This window comes from Oryctolagus cuniculus, chromosome 4 (assembly GCF_964237555.1).
Source record: "Oryctolagus cuniculus chromosome 4, mOryCun1.1, whole genome shotgun sequence".
In the NCBI taxonomy this organism is placed as follows: domain Eukaryota; kingdom Metazoa; phylum Chordata; class Mammalia; order Lagomorpha; family Leporidae; genus Oryctolagus; species Oryctolagus cuniculus.
Window position 1 is genome coordinate 86,790,449 of NC_091435.1, and position 18,220 is coordinate 86,808,668.

The 18,220-nt window shown below is 38.4% G+C and overlaps 1 protein-coding gene and 1 pseudogene across 1 annotated transcript in view; one reads left to right on the forward strand and one right to left on the reverse strand.

Annotated features, from left to right (window-relative positions):
* The window catches only part of FGF12 (fibroblast growth factor 12), a 596,835-nt gene that overhangs the window by 86,639 nt on the left and 491,976 nt on the right, over window positions 1-18,220 (forward strand). The window lies entirely within an intron of this gene.
* Window positions 2,126-2,256, reverse strand: LOC127483002 (U2 spliceosomal RNA; annotated as a pseudogene).

Sequence of the window (18,220 nt, forward strand, 5' to 3'; positions counted from 1 at the left end):
CTCCCATTCTTAGGTTCACTCCCTAAATACATGTAACAGCCAAGGCTGGGCCAGGCCAAAGCCAGGAGCCCAGAACTCAATGAATCCTCCTGGGGTGTGCTTTAGCAGGAACCTAGAATTGGAAGCAGGGTCAAGGCTAGAACCCAGATATTCAAATATGGTATACAAATTTCTTAAGCAGTGTGTTAGCAGCTGTGTCACACACCACTCTATCATTTTTAGATGTCATGCCATTTAATGCCACCTGAAAAATGTGAAAGCCAGCCAGCACGTTATAGTAGAAAGAACACTGAGACTCTGCTTTTCCCATTCTTAGCAAGTTTCGTCTCATTCTGGGCCTCACACCCCATATCAAATTGGACTGTATAATTCATTTGCAAACTGCAGTCCTCAGAATTCAAGGCTTAGAGCAGATGCTTCAGAGTTTCTACCAATACTTAAATAATTTTCAACAAACACTGAAGATTTTTAAGCTTGAGGATCCCATTTATTATTTTCTCCTCATATGTTTTAAGATTTCTTTAAAATTTGCTTCTGAAGGGTTCAACTACTTAGAAAAAAAATTCACTCTGTGATCCAAATACCCCTTCCAGCTCTGGTTTCCTATGATCTTTATTTCAAAAGATGATAGCATTACATATTCATGTGCACACATACACACACAACTAGTAAAAATGGTCTTTGAAGATTTCAGTTGTAGGCTGTAGGAAAAATTTAATTCTTGAGGCTTATGGACTATATAAGCCTTGTTAAGTAAATAAAAATTCAATAAACAAATAAATAGCATTTGAAAGGCACCCACTGTGAAACTGCTACTGGAATGATTGGCAAATTACCTGCCAAGATTTTTTCTCTGTGTCTTACTCCCTGCTAAATATTAGATGTAACCAAGTTGTCACTTCCAGAATCTCTGGAATCACTTAGTCATGTCCATGTGGCTCAACTGGGAAAGAACTGTACCATGTCTGCTAAAGTGCCTAATGTCCTGGAGAGTGACTTAAGGCACAGAGCAGAATGGAACTTGGGAATTTGTGCTAAATTAGCACTTTCCATTTCATGAGGTAGAGGCTTTACAAATGCCAGTTCCAATGTTTTTCTCTCCCCTCTATGGAAATTTCATAGTTCTGATCCAAGGAAATTATTTTAGAAGCAGATGCTAGAAGCTGGGCTTGCATCTTTCAGCAGCTTCATAGAAGAAAGTGGTAGACATTCACACACACACACACACACACACCTATGTGCCCGATTTCTGTACAACCATGTTATCATTTAGTAAATAAAATATTAAAGAAAGAGCAAATGTTTAGAAATGTATATCAAACTGTATTGCAGTGATAATCCTTGATCTTGTGTGCTCTGCCTTGAAAAATGACAGCATCCTTAGTACTTTGGATGACACATGAAGCTGCATATCTGAAAGCAAAGCTTTGCAGGGTGTTGTAGGCAATGTCTGTCATTTGAGAAGATGAATTCAATGGCAGTGTGACAAGGCATGTCTATGTCTGCTACTATTAGTGGGCCTTAAATTTTGAGTGACTGGTACAACACAGAGGATCCTTTGCCTGATACTTTCCCCCATGAAATGCATGTGGTGTTCTTTGCACATGCAAATGGTCCTAGGCAGTTTGATGAAACGGCAAGCCTGTCACTGACGAGTCTAGCCTCCCCTGTGCATCTCAATGTCCTCATATGTAATGTGTGGAAGTTGTGCAAGAAGACATTTAAGGGTTCTCTTAGCACAAAAATACCTATTATTAGATATAGCCAAATCTAAACAGTTTTGGCTTAATTTGTCTTTAATTCTTCTCAACATAATTATTATGACTATTGACCCTCCATTGTCACTATACTAAGAGCTTTAGTCTCATTAAATCTTAAGTTTTACCATGAGGGAAAGGCATTTGGCCTAGCACTTAAGACAGTGATTGGGACACTTACATGCCATATCAGAGTGCATGGGTTTGAGTCTTGGCTGCATTCTCAACCCCCAGCTTCCTAATAATGCAGATGGTGGGAAATAGAGGTGATGGCTCAATTATTGCCACCCAGATGCCCACATGGGAGGCCTGGATTGAGTTCTGGCTCCCTGCTTCAATCTGACCCAGCTTGTTATTGGGGGCGTTTTGGGAAGTAAATCACCAGAATGGGAGTTCATTCTCTATATCTCTGCATTTAAAATTAGTTAATTAATTGATTAAAATTAAGATACAAATCCTTATACTACACTTGATCTTAGCCAAAAGGCCGAGAAGCGGTAAATCCTTATACTTAAAACAACTTAAAACAAATTTTACTGTGACTTCCTGAGGGTAGCGTTATCCCACTTAACACAGGAGGGGAAGGAGACATGAAGCAAGAAGTTCTACTCTCTGAAAGGAACAGTTAGCCAGTAACAGAGGGCAAACTTAAACCCAGGCATTCTGACTTCAGAGTCCAAAATGCCTTCTCAGTGCCATATTGCCTCCAGATATTTGAAGTTCTGTACTAGGGGTGCCAGGGACCTCAAAGACAAGTATGACATAGTTTTTACCTTCCACTTGCATTTAAGCTGAAAAGCAATGTGAATGAAAGCATTAAGAGAAATGCCAGGCAACTTGTGCATTGGTGGCCACAGAGAGGTGCAGAATGTGGCTATTATGGGAGTCTGAAGCAGAGGGCAATAGGAACTTGGCACTCCTGAAGAGTCATTATAAAACAAGCCAAAAAGCACTGTCAGCATTCAGGAAGATTTCCATTTCCTTGTCCAGAGAAATAGGAGCAGGGTAGAGATGCCATGAAAAGAATAAAGGGAACACCTACTTATCAGCTGTGTTCTCAGACATCTCATTTGACTAAGCTGATACTTAAATGCTGGTTTGCCAGGTAATTTTGTGCAACCCAGTTGGTCTCTGGCTTCTTCCCACCTCCTTTCTCCTCACCTCCGTAATCAGTAACATGTTCATCATTGCCATTGCCCTTTCCTCTCTCTGCCTTCCCTAACACCCTCGCCACTCTATACCCTTCTACTTTCAATTTAGGATTATACAAGTATGGACTATTAGACTTTGCATCCCTGATAACATCTTTGTTATTCTTCAGGGTGTCTGAGTCACTAGGGAGAAGTCTGCTAAAGACGCTTCTGACCAGCATGGCTAAGATAGCTCCTGGCAGGGAAGGACTCAACAGGCAGAGTAGCCAATAACTATGACTCTTCCTCTTTTGCTGCACTCATTCTAGCACACGCCTACTTACCTATACTCATTTTCAGACCAGCCAAGTTCATATCCCCAACTCATGAGGAAAAGTAGGAACAAAGATGTTACATGTCCCTTGGAAGAGATTTATGAACCCATCTGTGAATAGTAGACTTGTACAGCTTTCAACATGAAGAAATGGCAATGTTTTATGTCTTTTATTGAAATTTTTGCCATGTGATCCAATAGAACTTTCTGCAATGATGGGAATGTTCTGTGAATGCAATATCACAGTAGCCACTGGTCACATGTGACCTTTGAACACCTGAAATGTGGAACTTGACATGAGAGTGAGAAAATGAATTTAAAGTTTTATTGATTTCAAACTAATTTAAATTTAAGTAACACATGACACTAGTGGCTACCATATTTGACTAAGTAAGTATGGATCAAAGTATCCAAATATTCAAAACTGACAGTCTAGGAGGATCTAGTGTTCATACTATATGAAACTGTATGACAAATCAGTGTTTTCCTGGTCATATAATATATTCTATAAAGTGATTCTTTGTGCATGATTGTACTTAAACGGAAAGGTCCTGAGTATTTCAAGAATTTAAATTTTATGATTATTTATTATAGGTGCATATGTGCCATTTATCCTTTAGAGGTTAGCATCAGTCCAGGAATCTTCCTCAGTAGGGTGCCAGGTAGCCAGAAGCAGTAGATTGAATGCACTAAAAGACAGAAATCTTACTATCATTGAGGTGCCAGGGACAAAATGTTGTAGTGTATTTTGATAAATACATCTTCAGCTAAGACTCAATGACTAGATGATCTTCAAGAACTTATCATGAGATTGTATGACTGTATCAATTAAGACAATTAGTTCTATATCTAGTTCACCATCCTTTATAGAAATCAAGGAGAGAAACCGTCTTTGTTTCAATAAGAGATGCTAAATGGATGACACTCCATTGCTTCCAACAAACTTCCACTCCCCATATAAATAAGAACAAGAAAGCAAAACTATGCAATAAAATTTTTAAATAATCACTTTATTGCTTTCAATAATATCAAATATCTGGCTATTCTCTTTTGTTTTCAACTTAATATATGCACAGCCTCAGGCTAAGTCACGACCATTATAAAAATACATTAAGGTCAAGCACTGCTAGGTGCTGGCTTCCCTAGGGATTCAATGCCAAGTTATTAAGGTTTGTAAAGTGACATAGCAAAATTAATGGGGCTTTCCTGGGCTGTACTAAAGCAGTAATGCAAGTGATACGGTCATCAATGTTAGCATCAGAATGTATATGTTTAAATCTATAAGGATTTTAGTGATTTGGCAGTGATTTTTAAACCACAAACAGGCTTGACCAATGGAAGATGAGTTATGAGTCAGGATGAACTTGAAAAAATTTGAGTACTCTAAACACTGAAACAGAGGCCACATGACTTGGACAGCTCCTAAAATCATATAATAACTCTGAATTTTTTTAAACTATAAGAATATCTTCTAATTATTGTGATTATAGTAATAGATCACAGTATTTTGAAAAACAATTTTCATATTTTATTATGAATTTAAATTATTTATTCATTTTAAATCTTCACAGTTCTTTCCTTTTAAATATGTAAACACATATTTAATTAATTTCAACTAATTTAAATTTATAGTCACTTAAATATATAAAGTCATCCATTAATTTATCAGTGATTTATTATATACCTTCTTGGCACAAAATGTGGTGCCATAGATACTCTCAGAAATGGTAAGAGATGACCCTCCTTTTCTAAGAATTTGTTTTCTATTTTTGAAGCCAGGTTTTGTGTGTGTGTATGTGAGTGTGTGTGTGTGTGTATACATGCATGTATGAATATATGTATACTTGTACATGTGTATGTATGCATTTGTGTACAGTGATTCCTTGATATCAGAAGGAGATTGGTTGTAGAATCCCTACCGATTCCAAATCTGCAAATGTCCAAGTTCATATATAAAATGGTGAGGTATTTGTATATAATCTGTGCATATCTTCATATATTTTAAAATCATTTTTAGATCATTTTTAATACCCAATGCAATGCAGTTACTATGTAAATAATCCTTATCCTGCATTATTCAGTAGAGATACATTCTTCTGAATATCTTTGAACCATGGTTATTTAAATCTACAAGTGCAGAACCCACAGATATACAGGGCAAACTGTATGTATATGGACATTTATATGCATGCATGTATAAAAGGGAGGGAGGAAGGAAGGAAGTGGAGGGAGAGGCAAAGGAAGGGAAAAAGGAATAGGAGGACTAAAACAAAGGAGAGAAAAGAAAAAAAGGAAGGAAGAATAAACCAGGAGGAAAATTTCAATTTAAAGCAAAGAGGCACTACTATGGGACTTGAGATAATAGAGTGATTTATACCTTCCCCAAGCCTTTAGGGATGAATTTGGATTAAACATATTTAGAGTCAAAGGAAGACATTTCAGGGGAAGAAACAAGGAAACAAAGTTATACCAAGGTGGAACCAGATGAGGCACTTATTTAACTGATCTTGATTAACCATAAATGTGCTTAAAGATATTTTGAAAAGTGGGAGAGGTTACTGAAAATGATGATGGGATGTCAAACTGAAATATCATGAGCATAACTTTGAGCTCTCTAAGGGGAGATATTGGAGGCACTGAAGGAGACAGTCATAGATATTTCCTCTATATTGATTGTTGTAACTTGGTACAAGGAATCTGGAATGATTCCATAACTCAGCTGCACATACAGGCTTGTCTCACCTGGACAAAATAATCTGATGGAAAAGTAAGTATTTAAATACTTTTTCGAATCTCAGTTCCATAACCTATCATCTATGTGACTTTTAGAAATTGCTTCGCTCTTCCATAGTGATGAGTGGTGTCTCTCTCCAAATTCATGTCCAACCTAGAATGTAAAAATGTGACCAAATAAGGTCTGAAGCAAAGGCATACTAGATTAGAGTGGCTCTAAATCCAGTGGTGCTATTGGAAGAAGAGGAGAAGATGACATGGAAAATGCTGTGTGAAAATAAAGGCTAAGATTGTGGTGTGTCTACAAGTCAAGGAATGCCAAGGATGGTGGGCTAGGAGAGTGGCACAGAACACATCCTCCCTTTAGAGTGTCTAGGAGGGACCAATCCTGCCAGCACCTTGATTTTAGTTTTTCACCTTCCATAAATATGTGGTTTTAAGTTGTCTAATTTGTGGTACATTGTTATAGTAGACAAAAGAACTCAATATACCTTTAAATCTTTTCTTTTTAAATTTTGTTATACAAGCTTCATATATTTCATATATACAGATTTAGAAACATAGTGATACTTCTCATCCTACCGTCCCTCCTGCCTACGCTCCAACCCTTCCTCTTCCCGCTCCCATTCCCACACTTAATTTTTACAAAGATCTATTTTCACTTGACTTAATTTCATTTGTTGTAAAATGAGGATGATGATTTTCACCTCCATGAGAGTTAAATGAACCAGAATGAAGTTAAGCAGAGATTTGTGAACTATGAAATGCTCTACAAATATTTGAAATTTAAACATCAATTTTCTAGTTTTGCAATGCGTTGAACAGTTACTGAGGATTAACTATGTGCCAATCAAAGCATCAGACACCTTATTCTTGCTTTCTTATGATAGATTTAACACTAGTTAGTTGTCTCATCTCATGTCATTTTGGCTTCTCAGCATTTGAAATTAATGGCAATAAACTTTGTAGGACTTTACTTACAGGATAAAAAAATGAGTTATTTGGTCAAAATGAAATGGTTAATGAATTTTATCTTCTGGCAGTGTTTATTTAGTGTTCATTTAGTCTAAATGCAAATAAACAAAATTGCTGTGACATGTTTTAATAAGTAAAATGTATAAATACATACATCAAGGGAAAATAAAACTAAGTGCATGCTTGCATTCCATGTTCTCATTTCCAATCACTACTCACGTTTTTCCTAGAAAAATCACGCCTTTCTTCTTACTTATGCCTAGTCTGTGTTAAATGTGGGAGAGGGGTGGTGAAGGGGAGGAGCTCCTTTTACCATGCTGCAATGCAATCTGAGTCCCAGCAGAAAATGTATGTGTAAAGCTATTAAGCTTAGTTCATTTTCAGATGATTTGGTAAATATTGGCTAATTTGTCCACATTGCTCTCTTGAGAGAACAATGAATTGTGTTCTTTTGTAAAAAGAAGTGGAAATGGAGCAGTTCAGTGATAGACTGCTTGAGAAAAATAGATGTTGCTCCTGGGGTTTTAGGATTCTAGTTGCTGATAAATTCCCTCCACAAACACGGGAAGTCCCCAGATACCCTTATACTACCTTATACCACCCTGACCATGCTTCAAGTGGCCAAGGAATTTTTCTACACTTGCATTCCATCATTTACTGTAAAACTTTTTGTTTGTCAGGTCTCTCAGTTTTCTATTTCACTTCTATCTAGAAATACAGTGATAAATATATTTACCAAGGGGCCAGTGTTGTGGTGTAGCAGGTTAGGTCACCACCTGTGATGCCGGCATACTATATGGGTGCCAGTTCATGCCCTGGGTGCTCCACTTCAGATCAACCTCCCTACTACTGTGCCTGGAAAGGCAGTGGAGGATGGCCCATGTGCTCAGGCCCCAGCATCCACGTGGGAGACCTGGATGAATCTCCTAGCTCCTGGCTTCAGCTTGACCCTGCCCTGGCATTTGTTTGGGTAGTGAATCAACAAATAGATTCTCTCTCCCTCTCCCTCTCTCTCCCTCTCCACCTTTCAAATAAATAAATCAATCATAAATACATATATATATGACAAATATATATGCCATTTCCTCTGCTCCCTGCTTTAAGCATGGTCTGTCTAACAGGGCATAGAGGCAGTGGAATCACAGTATGTGAAGTGGCGTGTCATTGTTCAGAGCTCCAGTTTAGCTAGACATGGCCACTTACTTTCAGCAAGATGTGACTGAAAGCAGTAGCCTAAAATATCCTGACATTGCAGGTGCAGTAGGTTTGACCCAAATCCCATATTGAAATACCTTGGAGCAAGTCCCATCTAAACTTCTGATTCAGCTGCCTGCTAATGTGCTCCCTTAGAAGCAGCAGATGTTAGTCCATTCCTGCCACCAATGTAGAGGATCAAGATGGAGTTTTGGACTCTTGGCTTTGGCTTGGCCTGGTCCTGGCTGCTGCAAGCTTTTGGGGGAGTGAACCAACAGATGAAGACCTCATTTCTCTCTCTCTCTCTCTCTGATTTTCAAATAAATATATTTTTAAAAAAAACCTGGTGTAGATTTGTCAATTAGTGTTACCAGGAATTGGGAAAATTATCCAGATATGGGTGCAAATTGGAGCTCAATCTGATCAAATGATGTCAGCACTACTTTCTGTTAAGGTGAAGCAGTTGCTCTGGAAAGCCAGCATGTTCCTTGCTGGATGAAGTAGCATTGTGGCCCAGTAGTGAACACAGATGTGATGAATGTTCTGGACATGAGCATCAGAGTAGGACTTAGCCCCTGACCCAGGTTAAGGACAGGATTCTCCTCTATGAAAGGAGAACTGAACTGAAATGTAGTCTGGGATAGAAATTGGATAAATTACACTATGAAACAGGTTAGCAGGAAAAGTATCCTTATTGTGAGAACCAACAGAAAGTATGGGAGTGGCTCATAAAATGGGGGAGAGAGAGAGAGAGAGAGAGAGAGAGAGAGAGAAGGAGGGAGGGAGAGAGGGAGGGAGGGAGGGATGGAGGAAGGGAGAGAGAGAGAGAGAGATTAAGAAAGAGAGGGAAAGAAAGAATGGGCATCTAATAAGAAAGATGTGACACTGATGAACTCCAGAATGCAAGACTGGAACCAGTTGAAAAAATTGAGGTAAAGCAAGGATTGGAAATGAGGTGTGAAACTTAAACTTATCCTCAACTGTTGGGTATAAGAAGAGTAAAGAAGTTTGGAGGAGCCAGTGCTGTGGTGTAGTGGGTAAAGCCACCACCTGCAGTGCCAGCATCCCATATAGGCAACCGGTTTGAGTCCTGGGTGCTCCACCTCTGATCCAGCTCCCTGTTAATGTGCCTGGGAAAGCAGTGGAAGATTACTCAAGTCCTTGGGCCCCTGCACACATGTGGGAGACCCAGAAGAAGCTGCTGGATCCTGGCTTCAGATTAGCCCAGCTCTGTCTATTATGGCCATTTGGAGAGTGAAGCAACAGATGAAAGATTCTCTCTAGTTGTGTATCCCTCTGACTCTCTGTAGCTCTACTTTTCAAATAAATAAATAAACCTTTTTTAAAAAAGAAGCTTACAACTAGGCTGGGCCTTACATGGTTTCCTTGACTTAAAAAAAAAAAAGGTAGATTTTTGAGATCTTGTGTCACATAGGGTTTATGAGTACATGAAGGGTGGTGAAAGTCCTAGTTCAGGTTTTGTTAGTTATTGGGTATATGACTTAACATCTTTTCTTTATCTGTGAAATGAAAATGATGCACTATATCAGTAGTTCCCTAAGGCAAAGCCTTGGATTCCACTGGGTTGCTAATGGAAATCTACAGAAGAACTTGTTAAAAAAAAAAGTGTGCACCAGGGCTCTGTTCCTTAAGATTGTGTTTGAAATAGTCAGATCCTAGAAGTCTATGCTTCTCACAGATACCCTTAGGGATTCTAAGGTATGGGTCTTGATGAGATGACATTAGGCTCGAAACTCTGGGGTATCTTCAACTTTCTGATTTTACTGTTTTCTTTTTCCATTATTTGCCTTTGTATCTTTTGATGTTCATGAAATGGGATGATACCTAAAGGTTCAAATAAAAAAGTTTATTGCCACACTGTTTCCAACAAACATTTGAAGCCTATGAGACAGATGATGCACATTTTATGGCCTTCTCTGCCACAACCATGGCACAAACCACTATGAGGCTAATGTAGAATCTGACCTCTGAGCCCATTTTTGCAGATACAGAATTTTAGCTTTCTTGAGATCTCTGCCATCCTTTCCTATGCCATGAGGCTCCTCTGAAGTTTAATTAGTAACATCTACTCAGCATTTTAAATTCTTTAGAGAAAAAGAAGTTTCCATAAATAGAGATAGAATTAAGTCATCATGATGATTAGGTGATTGCTACTTCCTAGCAGGATGAATGGAAGACTTCCTTGAAGTTTATCTTAGATGAAATAAATCAACTTTATGCATCCTTTGGCTGGAGGGTGGGATGGGATATAATTATAGGGCCCACATGGTCTCTGGTTTTCCAGAGAGATCATTCCCTACTCAGTATGCAAGTTAATTCTGTCTATAAGGGGATAATTTACAGATTATTCCTTGTGTTTTGCACCCTCAGAATCAGCCAGGGAAATCTGTACTTATCATATGTTCATATAAAGTTAGAATTGAAAGAACTGTTAGGAATTTTGTAATTTATAGAAACCATGCTCCTGAGAGAGGCAATGAATTGCTCAAGATCACACAACAAATCAGTTGTAAGGTAGTCTCAACTTGGGAGGAATACAAATTCCTCCATACTTGTAATCATCAGGGTTCTCCTTAGACACTGTAATGGGATTTGTGACCAGAGACCAGACACCAAGGCCAGGAAGCAGTCATTATAATGATGATGATGAAGGCATAAGGGCCAGCTGAATTTATATCCAAAAGCCTGAGCTCGGAACAAAGAAGGGTATTTTCTTATATATGTTTTTAGCTATTCTGTCCCCTTATTTGGCTACATGCATACATTTGATTGGCTATTCTAATGTTACATGGCAGTTATAGGAAGTGGTACAATAATGCATATATGTATATAGTTACTGATGCTGTTTCTTTCCCACACACTGAATTGTATCTTGTCTGATAAGGGTTAACACCATTGCTCTGTTTAGCAAACAGAAACAGAAATGGTTACATATAAGCAGAGAGTAACTACAGTTGAAGAATTCGTAAGCAAGCAGATAGTGACCAAATTCCATTTCCAGGGTAAGTTTCTTTTTCTCTTTGTGACCTTGGGGAGGCCTCTAACATAGAACAGAACTGTGTGTGCATGTGTTTGTGTAAAGAGGGTTCTTATCAGGACTTGACTCACGTGATTTCAGAGACTGATAGGTCCCAAGATTGCAGTCAGCAAGACTTTGGAGAGCTGATGTAGCTCCAGTCCAAATGACAGCCTGTATCTCCCTTTGAATCTGAAGGTAGTCAGGAAGGAATTCTTTTACTTACAGGAGGTCAGTCTGTTTTTTCTAGTCAGGACTTGATCTGATTGGATAAGGACAACCCACATTCTGCAGGACAATCTGCTTTACTCAGTTCACCAATTCCAACATTAATCTCATCCAGAAATACCTCACAGAGGCCCAGAGGATGTTTGAATGCCTGGACACCTGGTTGTCAAGTCAGGTTGACACAGAATTAATCATCACAGCACCTACCAGAATGGCCAATATAAAAAACAATGACAGCACCGAATGCAGGCAAGGACATGGACAAAGTAGATCACTCAGACATTGCTGGTGGAAGAAATATAGTACAACTACTCTGGAAAGCAGTGTGACAGTTTTTATAAAACTAGACACCAAATTACAATATTATACCATGATTGTACTCTTGAGTTTTATTCCAGAGAAATTAAAACTATGTTCACACAATAACTCACATATTATTGTTTATAGCTATATCTGATAGGCCCAAACTAGCAATAGTGTAGATGTCTTTCAACTAGTGAATGGTTTAATTAAGTGTGGTACACCCGTCTCATGGAATAACACTCAACAATAAAAGGAACAAACTATTGATATATGTAACAACATAGATGAATCTCCAGAGAATTATGCTGACTGAAAAAGCATCGTGTACTTTTATTATTCTATTTATGTAATATTTTTGATGCAATTTTCAAAAGCCAGAAGCAGATTAGTGATTTCCAGTAGTTAAGGGTGGGGATTTATGGGATGGGAAGAATTGAGAACACCATGGTTATAAAAGGGTAGCAAGAGACAGCCTTGTGGCCATAAAGCTATTTACTGTTTGTCTGTGGTTGCCTCCACATGAACCTATACATTCTGATAAATTATATTGAACTAAACACAGACACACAAGTACAAATCAAAAGGGGGAAATCAGTAGATTATTGAAATGTTAGTATTTTGGATGTGGTACTGTGATAGTTTTGGAAAATGTTGTCATTGGGAGAAAATTGGGTAAAATGTACACAGGAACTCTCTGTGTTATTTCTTACAATGACATGTCAATCTATAATGCTCTAATAAAAATGTCATTTAAATAAAAGATTCTCCTGCAGATAATCCAGTCACAAGACTGTCAGCATTTTTCTTATGTCAAATTGGACAAAGGTATGTTTTTATGTTACTACTCAGTGTTGATGAGGGTAAAGTAAAATAGACATTTTTCTATACCATACTTGTGGGGCTATAAATTGCTATATTTTTGAAAATAATTTAACATATTCAAATATTTTGACCTGACCATTTAATATCTACAAAATTGTCCTAGGAAAACAGAGATATGAATAAAACTTACATGCAAGTATTTAGCAATAAAACTAAAAACTAATCTAAGTTAAATGATGTTCTTTTGTATATGCTTCATTAAATTTTCAAAAATATTTTGGGAGAAATGTGCATGAGCTAATGTTAAAACAAAATATGAGATAAAATGTCATTTATTATATCACAAACAATGTATCAACATATATACCTGATCCCTATATTTATTATCTGGATGATCTGGGATAAATTGCCAAACCTCTCTGTGGACATCTCATTTGTGCAACATGGATATAATTGGATCAGCTCTTTCTTTTTAAGAGTATCAGATGGGATCAGTGTTGTGGCATAGTGGGTAAAGCCACTGCCTGTGACACTGTCAAACTGTTTGGGCACCAGTTCGTGTCCTGGCTACTCCGCTTCTGATCCAGCTCCCTGATAAGGGTCTGGGAAAAGTCATGTTCTTGGGCCCTGCCACCCATGTGGAAGACCCAAAGAAACTCCTGTCTCCTGGCATTGGCCTGGCCCATCCCTAATCATTGTGGCCATCTGAGAAGTGTATCAGCAGATGGAAGAGCTTTCTCACTTCCTCTCTCTGTTTCTCTCTCCCTCTCTTTCTAACAAATATTTATTTGAGGCTGACGCCCAGCTCACTAGGCTAATTCTCCGCCTGCAGCGCCAGCACACTGGGTTCTAGTCCCGGTCGGGGCGCTGGATTCTGTCCTGGTTGCTCCTCTTCAGCTCTCTGCTGTGGCCTGGGAGTGCAGTGGAGGATTGGGCCCTGCACCCTCATGGGAGACCAGGAGGAAGCACCTGGCTCCTGGCTTCAGATCAGCGCAGTGCGCCGGCCATAGTGGCCACTTGGGGGATGAACCAACGGAAAAAGGAAGACCTTTCTCTCTGTCTCTCTCTCTCACTGTCTAACTCTGCCTGTCAAAAAAAAAAAAATTTATTTGAGAGGTAGAGTTACAGACGCAGAGAAGGAGAGACAGAGAGAAAGGTCTTCCATCTGTTGGTTCACTCCCCAAATGGCAACAACAGCCACAGCTGGGTTGATCTGAAGCCAGGAGCCAGGAGCTTCTTCACAGTCTCCTACTTGGTTGTAGGGGCCCAATCACCTGGACCATCTTCAACTGCTTTCCCAGGCCATAGCAGAAAGCTGGATAGGAAGAGGAGCAGCCAGGACTTGAACCAGCATCCACATGGGATGCGGTAGTGGCTTTGCCTGCTACGCCACAGCACCAGCCCTGTCTGGCTCTGTCTCTCCCTCTCCCTTTCTCACTGTAACTCTGACTTTCAAATAAATAAAAGTAAATCTAAAAAAAAAGTAAAATAAAATTCTAAGCATGATTTAGCACATAGATTTTATTTAGCTGATATTAGACAGTGATTATATTTGAGTGGTAGTAATCCTGCCTGTATTTACAATTTTCTGTGTTTTAAAAATATTCCATGGTGATAATGAACACATCTAATGCTTTCCATTTAAAACACCTACACATATGCATTGGATATGTATATGTATATCAGGTTGATTCCTATTACTACTTAATCCATATTTGGAATGCTTATCCTTGTCCATTTCTGAGAGAGAAGGAATTTATGAATTTCCACTCAACTAAAACTTTCCTGACAGACTGTTTGGCTATTGAGAGAGTATGAACTGTTTACTTTTTGTTTTTAACAATAACCAAATTTAGAATTTATACTTAAGGAGTATGAACTGATCTTGAAGAGTAGAAACAAAGTGTTGAAAAATATTTACTGTTCATGTTGGCAGTACATTGGAAATAAGTTACTGATGAGACCATGATATAAATAACATGTGCTAATTATTTAAAAAAGATTTTTGGCCATTAGAATTAAGAACTCCAGGCTGGCGCAGCAGCTCAATAAGCTAATCCTCCACCTGCAGCACTGGCACACCGAGTTCTAGTCCCGGTCGGGGTGCCAGATTCTGTCCCGGTTGCCCCTCTTCCAGGCCAGCTCTCTGCTATGGCCCGGGAGTGCAGTGGAGGATGGCCCAGGTCCTTGGGCCCTACACCTGCATGGGAGACCAGGAGAAGCGCCTGGCTCCTGGCTTCAGATCAGTGTGGTGCGCTGGCCGCGGCAGCCATTGGAGGGTGAACCAACGGAAAAGGAAGATCTTTCTCTCTGTCTTTCTCTCTCACTGTCCACTCTGCCTGTCAAAAAAAAAAAAAAAAAAAAAAAAAAAAAAAAAAAAAAAAAGAATTAAGAACTCCAGACTAACTGTGTCAGGTTATGAAGCACTTAATCATTTCCTTATTCTTAGTGAACATTTTATGTGTCTTTAAAATGGCAGCTGTTATGCCAGTCATTAGGATATTTTGCAGTCCTGACTCCTCCCATCCCTGTTGGAGAAAAGTAAGATTTTGACCAACAAGAAGCTAGAGAACACAGATGAACAGGGGCTGTTTTATCAATCCAAATCCCATTACTTTACCTTATGTTACCCATGAAGGCATCAATCTCTCTCTCTTTAGCCTTTTAATGCCCAAACTTATGATCTTATGAAAGGTGTCCATTCCTAACATTAGCTTTCTAAAGCTTTGAAACACAAAATATTTAATAATTTTTGGCCCACTATCCATTCTTATATTCTTTTTTATGCTCTTTCCTCTTTAATATGTTTTAGGTATTTTTTGTAAATTTTAAAAACTTGAGTATTTCCTTGAATAATTGAGGGCCTGATAACAAAGTACTTGGAACAATAAAACTTCTTTAAAGAAAAATATGTTTTCTGAAAATACCAGTTCTTTTCTATAGTCACTCGAACTCTAAACTCTATATCCTCTGAAGATCATTAGGTCTGACAAGCACATCCCTTACCTTTAAAAATGTATATGAAAGGAGTCTGGCATTACTAACTTCCCATTTTTATAATAGAGAAAAGCTATAATTTAAATGAAGAAAATCCAAATACCTCAAACATACTGAAATGTTGTCAGTCTTGATCACAAGAAAAGTAAGTTAAACATTAAACATTGGTACACTATTTTTATAGCACCCAGTTTTCAGAGATGAGAAAGTTTTATAACACATTCTATTGACTGTCCTGCAAGGGAAATAGGTGCTCATAAAATACTTGGTATGATTTTTCCTGAGAGCATTTGACAGTATTTGTCAAAAGTACAGATATATATGCCATGATTCAGAAATTCTACTTCTAGGAATTCATCCCATGTGTACTTGAACACATGAAAGATTAATGTATAACCAGGGGATTCCAATTCAATCCCATCCAGGTGGCATGCACCAATGCTATCTCACTAGTCCCAGTGATCAATTTCTGTTCACAATTGATCATAATGATAGGACTAAGAGTCAAAGGGATCACATAAACAAGACTAGTGTCTGAAAATACTAACCAATAGAATAAAAAAGGGAGAGCACGATCCAACATGGGAAGTGAGATACACAGCAGACTCATAGAATGGCAGATGTCCTAAATAGCACTCTGGTCTCAGAATCAGCCCTTAAAGCATTCAGATCCGGCTGAAAAGCCCATGAGAGTATTTTAGGCATGGAAAGCCAGGACACTCTGGCAAAAAAAAAAAAAATGATCTAAATGAAAGATCTCCACGAGTGAGATCCCAGTGGAAAGAATGGGTCATCAAAGAAGGAGGTACCTTTCTCTGAAGGGAGGAGAGAACTTCCACTTTGAATATGACCTTGTCTAAATATGATCAGAGTCGGTGAACTCAAAAGGTTTCCATAGCCTTGGCAACTCATGACAAGAGCCTAGGGTGATTACTGATGCCATAAACAAGAGTGTCAATTTGTTAAGTCAACAACAGGAGTCACTGTGCACTTACTCCTCATGTAGGATCTCTGTCCTTAATGTGCTGTACATTGTGATTTAATGCTATAACTAGTACTCAAACAGTATTTTTCACTTTGTGTTTCTATGTGGGTGCAAACCTTTGAAATCTTTACTTAATATATACTAAACTGATCTTCTGTATATAAAGAGAAACGAAAATGAATCTTGAAGTGAATGGAAGGGGAGAGGGAGTGGAAAAGGGGAGGGTTGCGGGTGGGAGGGAAGTTATGGGGGGAGCCATTGTGATCCATAAGCTGTACTTTGGAAATTTATATTCATTAAATAAAAGTTAAAAAAAGAAAGATTAATGTATAAAATAATTCATCACAGCATCATCTACAACTTGAAAAGAACAAATGCAAACTTAGTAGTGACCAGTAAGTGGTGGCAATGCCATAAATGGAATTCTATATTTTCAACATGAGGGCTTTTAATGTGCTACCTGAGACCTTCTATAAGCTGTTATCATAAGTATATAAAGCAAAGGAATAAGAATGTGATAGCAGTCTTCAGTCTACTTACTTTTTATCAACAAATTCAAAACTATTCCTGGAGTAATTAAATATGACAAAATGGTTGATCTGTTGACTGAAAGATAGAGGGTAGATCAATAATATTAAAAAAAAATATTAAAATGGGCATTTGATAATACTTATTGAATTTTATGTAGTGGATATATTCCTACCCAATAAACACATAATACATATAATAAATTTGTAAATATATGATATCTCAAAATGCTTTAAGTCACTTTATCCTTATTATGAAATTAGCATTTTCCCCAATATTACCCTTAAACAGGAAAATAATCTATATTTATCTTATAGTAATTATTGGAAATGATTTTTTAAAGTTTAGAGAAGAGAGCCGGCGCCATGGCTCAATAGGCTAATCCTCTGCCTTGCAGCGCCGGCACACCGGGTTCTAGTCCCGGTCGGGGTGCCAGATTCTGTCCCGGTTGCCCCTCTTCCAGGCCAGCTCTCTGCTATGGCCTGGGAGTGCAGTGGAGGATAGCCCAAGTGCTTGGGCCCTGCACCTGCATGGAATACCAGGAGAAGCACCTGGCTCCTGGCTTCGGATCAGCGCAATGCGCTGGCCGCGGCGGCCATTGGAGGGTGAACCAACGGCAAAAGGAAGACCTTTCTCTCTGTCTCTCTCTCTCTCACTGTCCACTCTGCCTGTCAAAAAAATAAAAATAAAAATAAAGTTTAGAGAAGAATTAAGGTTTGCAGCATTGATATCATTTTATTGTTTCTATTCCAATTATTCATATGTGAAAAAATACAAATGAAAAACTAAATGAAATCCTTTCTACTCTTTTCCTCCCTCTCCACCTGTTCTCCTCCTCCCCTTCCTCTTCTTCCATGCTCCTCTGCCTCCTCCTCTTTTGTTTGTTAGCTTTATTGTGGCACCCACTGAAGTTGGGAGAATTTTCAAACAATGCTAATATTCACCAAATATACATACATAGATGACAATTGTGAATTCATGTTTACATATTTGTTTAAACTAAGTGGTTTCCATACTCAGAGAAATAGAAACAGGACAAACTGTCTTTATGCACATACCAACTTTATTTTAGTAGGAATTTTATTAGTTCTTGAGTTAGTGTCATTTGTGAAGACAGTGTTCAAATAATAGGCATATTCTACATTTGCCAAGGGACTGTGTTCCCTATATAGCTTTCTGTGAAAACATCAGCATATG